Raw genomic sequence first — 7350 nt, forward strand, 5'->3', positions numbered from 1 at the left:
TCAGTATTGCACTTGGGACAGTGTAAAGATTGGGTTACAGTATTACATTATGAGATTTAAGAAAATTATCAACATTGGATGACGTATCAAAGAATTCACCGAAATGCTTTCAAGTATGGAATACTGCAGTCGTTACAAGTTTCTATAACTTCCATCATAAAATACGCAAAAAGACCTCACTTGCACTAACAAAGACCTGACTTGGACAAAGGTTTCCACGGAAAAGGGTTTGTTGGAAGGTGTATGGAGGGACCACTTGAAGACATAAGGGAAGAGGGTTGGGAAATATTAAACCCCCTGTGTAAACTTTCCATAAGTATGGGTTTGTGATTGGTTAATGGGAAAACAACGGAGCCTAGAGAGTAAACATGAATGAACTAGAATGGGAAACTTGTCCAGAGCAAGTATTATTGTGTAATCGGGATAAGACAAGGTAATAACAAAATGTATAAAAATAATATGGAAAGATAAAATGGAGTGTATGATAAATAATATTTAATGGAAAGATAAAATGGAGTGTATGATAAATAATATTTAATGGGAATATAAAATGTGGTGATTTTATAAGATATCAGATAACAAAACGTGTAATTCTTTGGTCAAACGAAATATGTATACTTGGGTATTACATAATAGGAATGGTATGGTTGTACTGAATCAAGTAAAATACTTTAATAAACCGGGTGAAGTAGAATACTTGAATGTGGCGGGTATAATGACATAGGGGAAAAATGGGGAGGGGTTTTAAGAGAAGGAGTACTGTAATCCTATTGCTGGAGGCGCAGTTTAAGCGCAGGTGGGAGGAGTTTATGCGCAGAAGGTCGAAAACTGCTTTGTACAAATGAACGAACGAGAGCGACTTCAACTGACCCGTAGAATGTCAACAAATAAATAAAAAATATACCGTTAGTATAGAATACAGATAATTAGTGAATTTTTCATCGGTTTACTATACATCCAAGAAGGTAATGTATAGAGAAGAAAAGGCTTGTTTCCCCAGTATGTTTGCCCCACCCAAAAACCCGAGTTCCCACTGGGGGTTCCCCATTATCGGTGGATATATATATATATATATATATATATATATATATATATATATATATATATATATATATATATATATATATATATATATGGAGCCTTTGTAGTTTGTTGGGTAATAGTTTACGACACCACGCTCTCCATTTACTCCAAAATAATCCAATCCTGAAGTTTTCATTTTCTTGCACGGTAATTAGGTGGTTATTTAAATTCTGGGAAAGCAATAATTAGCAAGATATGTTGAGGAAAGGGGAAGGGGTTATAAAAAGAAAATAGCTTGGTTTCCTCACCAAACGACTTGGAACTGACATGTCAACTAAGTCAACGAAACAGGATTCGTGATGCCAGCGTACATAAACAGAAGTTTGTGATGCCAGCGTACATTTGATATACTGTATATTCAAAATATACTTAATCAAAATTTGAGTGGGGTTTACTCAAAAGTGTCACTATTTGTAAATTTCTTATTTTATGTACACTTTTGAGTAATTAATCCATTTTCAACTAAACATATTTTGAATATACAGTATATCAAATGTACGCTAGCATCACAGACTTCTGTTTATGTACGCTGGCATCACGAATTCTGTTTGGTTGACTGCGTTAACATGTCAGATCCGAGTCGTTCAGTGAGGAAACCAAGTTATCTTCTTTTTATAACCCCTTCCCACTTCCTCAACATATCTTGCTAATTATTGCTTTCCCAGAATTTAAATAACCACCTAATTACTGTGCAAGAAGATGAGAACTGCAGGGTTGCATTATTTTGGAGTAAATGGAGAGCGTGGTGCTGTAAACTATTACTGTTTGTTGGAACAGAATGAAAAACCACATTTCACAGACACAAGAACATCACCTAACAATGTTTCCTACCTAACCTAACCTAACCAATCAAACCTGAGGTTCTCCACCTAACCTAACATAGGAGCCGTATCCTTAAACTGCCGTATCCTTATCTTACCCTGTCCTAACAAACTACATTCACCCTTTACTCTGTAAACTCATGGGGCTGCACATGAGTAACCTAACCTTGGCTTCGACAGACAGCCTATGATAGGATATGAACCAGGCCTACGTTACTGTATATGTGCCCATTTCATCTGATCCAATCTGCATCAGTATTTGTAAACTTCGCCTAATACAGGTAAAAAGAATATAGCTTAATAAAGTCCCTTACCTGACTAGTTCAACATTTCTCATGCCAAGTAAGTGCCAGGCAATGGCCTTCATGTAGGTTTTTCGACAACAGTTGCCGGTCGCAAAATTGTGATAGGCTTAAATTTTACCTTCAGTTACATATAAACCCTAACAAATATATCTAAACGCAAGAAACATATACCAAAAAACTTACCTCTCGACCAATAGTGTTGAAAGAATAATTTAGAACAGCGGAGCAGAAAAATATTTAGTAAAAGATGGTTAGTGTGGCAGCTCCATGTTTACTTCTTGCAGAGGGCCGAATATGACGTCACTCACGTCACTTGAGATCATTGAGATCAAAGACACAAAATGAAATAAATATGATATTAAAATTGAAGAAGTAAGAAAGTATAAAAAGCAAGAACTTGAAAGAGAAATTAAAAGGAAAGCGGCAAATGAAATAGAAGAAAAGAAAGCAGAGATGACTAAACTGAGGTTTGTGAATAGTAATGGCAAAAAGAGACTACATAGAAGAACTTAACACTAATGAGGCAGTAATAATAATAGTAATAATAATAATAATAATAATAATAATAATAATAATAATAATTATTATTATTATTATTATTATTATTATTATTATTAATGTTGTTATTGTTGTTGCTTTTGTTGTTGTTGTTGTTAGCTATGCTACAACCCTAGTTGGAGAAACAAGATGATATAAGCCCAAGGGCTCCAACAAGGAAATTAGTTATGAAAACAAAATAGAATATACATATATATTCTAAGGCACTTCCCCCAGTTCTGGGGGGTAGCCGACATCAAAACAAATGAAAAAGGGGACCTTTCTTCTCTATGTTCCTCCCAGCCTGACAAGGGACTCAACCAAGTTCGGCTGGTACTGCTAGGGTGCCACGGCCCACCCTCCCCCATTATCCACCATAGATGAAGCTTCATAACACCGAATCCCCTACTGCTGCTACCTCTACGGTCATCCAAGGCAACCGGAGGAAGCAGCAGGGACTACTGGAACTGCGTCACAATCGCTCGCCATTCATTCCTATTTCTAGCATGCTCTTTTACCTCTCTCACATCTATCCTCCTATCACCCACAGCTTTCTTCACTCCATCCATCCACCCAAATCTTGGCCTTCCTCTTGTCCTTCTCCCATCAATTCTTGCATTCATCACCTTCTATAGCAGACAGTCATTTTCCATTCTCTCAACATGGCCAAACCACCTCAACACATTCATATCCACTCTTACTGCTAACTCATTTCTTACACCCGTTCTCACCTTCACTACTTCGTTCCTAACCCTATCTACTCGAGATACATCAGTCATACTCCTCTGACACTTCATCCCAAACACATTCAATTTCTGTCTCTCCGTCACTTTCATTCTCCAAAACTCAGATCACAGTTGGTATAATCCCTTTCTCATACAGAACTCTCTTTACATTCATGCCCAACCCTCTATTTTTACCACTCCCTTCATTGCTTCCAACCATTTGCATCCTTCATTCATTCTCTGATGTACATATGCTTCCATTCGACCATTTGCTGCAACAACAGACCTCAAGTACTTAAACTGATCCACCTCCTCAAATAACTCTCCATTAAACATGACATTCAACCTCTCACCACCTTCCCTTCTCGTACATCTCATAACCTTACTCTTACCAACATTTACTCTCAACTTCCTTCTCTCATATACCCTTCCAAATTCTGTCACTCAGCCAAGCTTCTCTTCCGCATCTGCAACCAGTACAGTATCATCCGCAAGCAACAACTGATTTACCTCCCATTCATGGTCATTCTCATCTACCAGTTTAAATCCTCGACCAAGCACTTGAGCCTTCACTTCTCACACCACTCCATCAACGTACTAGTTAAACATCCATGGCGATGTCACAAATCTCTGTCTCAGCCCCACTCTCACCGGAAACCAATCGCTCACTTCATTTCCTATCCTGACACATGCTTTACTACCTTTGTAGAAACCTTTCACTGCTTGCAACAACCTTCCACCAACTCCATATAACCTCATCACATTCCACATAGCTTCCCTATCAACTCTATCATACGCTTTCTCCAGATCCATAAACGCAACATACACCTCCTCACCTTTTGCTAAATATTTCTCGCATACCTGCCTAACTCTAAAAATCTGATTCATACATCCCCTACCTCTTCTAAAACCACCCTGTACTTCTAAGATTGCATTCTCTGTTTTATCCTTAATCCTATTAATCAGTACTCTACCATACACTTTTCCAACTACACTCAACAAACTAATACCCCTTGAATTACAACACTCGTGCACATCTCCCTTACCCTTACATAGTGGTACAATACATGCACAAACCCAATCTACTGGTACCATTGACAACACAAAACACATATTAAACAATCTCACCAACCATTCAAGTACAGTCACACTCCCTTCCTTCAACATCTCAGCTTTCACATCATCCATACCAGATGCTTTTCCTACTCTCGTTTCATCTAGTGCTCTCTCTCTCTCTCTCTCTCTCTCTCTCTCTCTCTCTCTCTCTCTCTCTCTCTCTCTCTCTCTCTCTCTCTCTCTCTCTCTCTCATCACTGGCACCTCAACACCTGCAACAGAAATTATATCTGCCTCCCTATTATCCTGAATATCCAGTAAATTTTCCAAATAATAACAAAATAATAACAAAAATAGGAGGTAACTAATGATAATGAATTTTCTGCAGATTACTGCGCTTTGCACCTAATACGCTTCTTCTAGTAGTGTGCCCACAATCACAGTGTTGTTGAAAGAGCAACGAGGAACTTGGAACCAGTAAAATAAGTGCTGCCTTTTGTTGGGAGTTTTATTGAACAAAATGGAAACATGGTTTATAAAATTGCAAGACCAAGGCTAGACTTAAATTTAATCTTATTGCATTTTAGACACGCAAGTTTTTATCAAAAATTGATAAGCTTAATATATAAAAGCATGAAAGTCAACGCTAAAATTACTCAGTAACTATTGTAAAAGAATATATATATATATATATATATATATATATATATATATATATATATATATATATATATATATATATATATATATATATATATATATATATATATATATCAATCAATCAATATACCAAGGCACTTCCCCCAATTTTGGGGGGTAGCCGACACCAACAATGAAACAAAACAAAAAGGGGACCTCTACTCTCTATGTTCCTTCAGCCTAATCAGGGACTCAACCGAGTTCAGCTGGTACTGCTAGGGTGCCACAGCCCAACCTCCCACATTTCCACCACAGATGAAGCTTCATAATGCTGACTCCCCTACTGCTGCTACCTCCGCGGTCATCTAAGGCACCGGAGGAAGCAGCAGGGCCTACTGGAACTGCGTCACAATCGCTCGCCATTCATTCCTATTTCTAGCACGCTCTCTTGCCTCTCTCACATCTATCCTCCTATCACCCAGAGCTTTCTTCACACCATCCATCCACCCAAACCTTGGCCTTCCTCTTGTACTTCTCCCATCAACTCTTGCATTCATCACCTTCTTTAGCAGACAACCACTTTCCATTCTCTCAACATGGCCAAACCACCTCAACACATTCATATCCACTCTAGCCGCTAACTCATTTCTTACACCCGTTCTCTCCCTCACCACTTCGTTCCTAACCCTATCTACTCGAGATACACCAGCCATACTCCTTAGACACTTCATCTCAAACACATTCAATTTCTGTCTCTCCCTCACTTTCATTCCCCACGACTCCGATCCATACATCACAGTTGGTACAATCACTTTCTCATACAGAACTCTCTTTACATTCATGGCCAACCCTCTATTTTTTACTACTCCCTTAACTGCCCCCAACACTTTGCAACCTTCATTCACTCTCTGACGTACATCTGCTTCCACTCCTCCATTTGCTGCAACAATAGACCCCAAGTACTTAAACTGATCCACCTCCTCAAGTAACTCTCCATTCAACATGACATTCAACCTTGCACCACCTTCCCTTCTCGTACATCTCATAACCTTACTCTTACCCACATTGACTCTCAATTTCCTTCTCTCACACACCCTTCCAAATTCTGTCACTAGTCGGTCAAGCTTCTCTTCTGTGTCTGCTACCAGTACAGTATCATCCGCAAACAACAACTGATTTACCTCCCATTCATGGTCATTCTCGCCTACCAGTTTTAATCCTCGTCCAAGCACTCGAGCATTCACCTCTCTCACCACTCCATCAACATACAAGTTAAACAACCACGGCGACATCACACATCCCTGTCTCAGCCCCACTCTCACCGGAAACCAATCACTCACTTCATTTCCTATTCTAACACATGCTTTACTACCTTTGTAGAAACTTTTCACTGCTTGCAACAACCTTCCACCAACTCCATATAACCTCATCACATTCCACATTGCTTCCCTATCAACTCTATCATATGCTTTCTCCAGATCCATAAACGCAACATACACCTCCTTACCTTTTGCTAAATATTTCTCGCATATCTGCCTAACTGTAAAAATCTGATTCATACAACCCCTACCTCTTCTAAAACCACCCTGTACTTCCAAGATTGCATTCTCTGTTTTATCCTTAATCCTATTAATCAATACTCTACCATACACTTTTCCAACTACACTCAACAAACTAATACCTCTTGAATTACAACACTCATGCACATCTCCCTTACCCTTATATAGTGGTACAATACATGCACAAACCCAATCTACTGGTACCATTGACAACACAAAACACATATTAAACAATCTCACCAACCATTCAAGTACAGTCACACCCCCTTCCTTCAACATCTCAGCTTTCACACCATCCATACCAGATGCTTTTCCTACTCTCGTTTCATCTAGTGCTCTCCTCACTTCATCTATTGTTATCTCTCTCTCATTCTCATCTCCCATCACTGGCACCTCAACACCTGGAACAGCAATTATATCTGCCTCCCTATTATCCTCAACATTCAGCAAACTTTCAAAATATTCCGCCCACCTTTTCCTTGCCTCCTCTCCTTTTAACAACCTTCCATTTCCATCTTTCACTGTCTCTTCAATTCTTGCGCCAACCTTCCTTACTCTCTTCACTTCTTTCCAAAACTTCTTCTTATTCTCTTCATATGACTGACCCAATCCCTGACCCCACCTCA

At 39.0% G+C, this 7350-nt stretch overlaps 1 protein-coding gene across 2 annotated transcripts in view; it reads right to left on the bottom strand.

Annotated features, from left to right (window-relative positions):
• prel (preli-like) overlaps positions 1 to 2565 on the bottom strand; it is a 202342-nt gene extending 199777 nt beyond the window's left edge. The window contains exon 1 of one of the 2 annotated variants that reach the window (XM_068388400.1): positions 2393 to 2565. The gene's annotated coding sequence lies outside the window, so the exon portion shown is untranslated. Of the gene's footprint in view, positions 1 to 2218; positions 2336 to 2392 lie in introns of those variants that run through there. The other variant, XM_068388401.1, reaches the window with a different exon arrangement.
• Positions 2566 to 7350: the final 4785 nt, after the last annotated feature.

Source organism: Palaemon carinicauda, chromosome 15, assembly GCF_036898095.1.
Source record: "Palaemon carinicauda isolate YSFRI2023 chromosome 15, ASM3689809v2, whole genome shotgun sequence".
In the NCBI taxonomy this organism is placed as follows: Eukaryota; Metazoa; Arthropoda; class Malacostraca; order Decapoda; family Palaemonidae; genus Palaemon; species Palaemon carinicauda.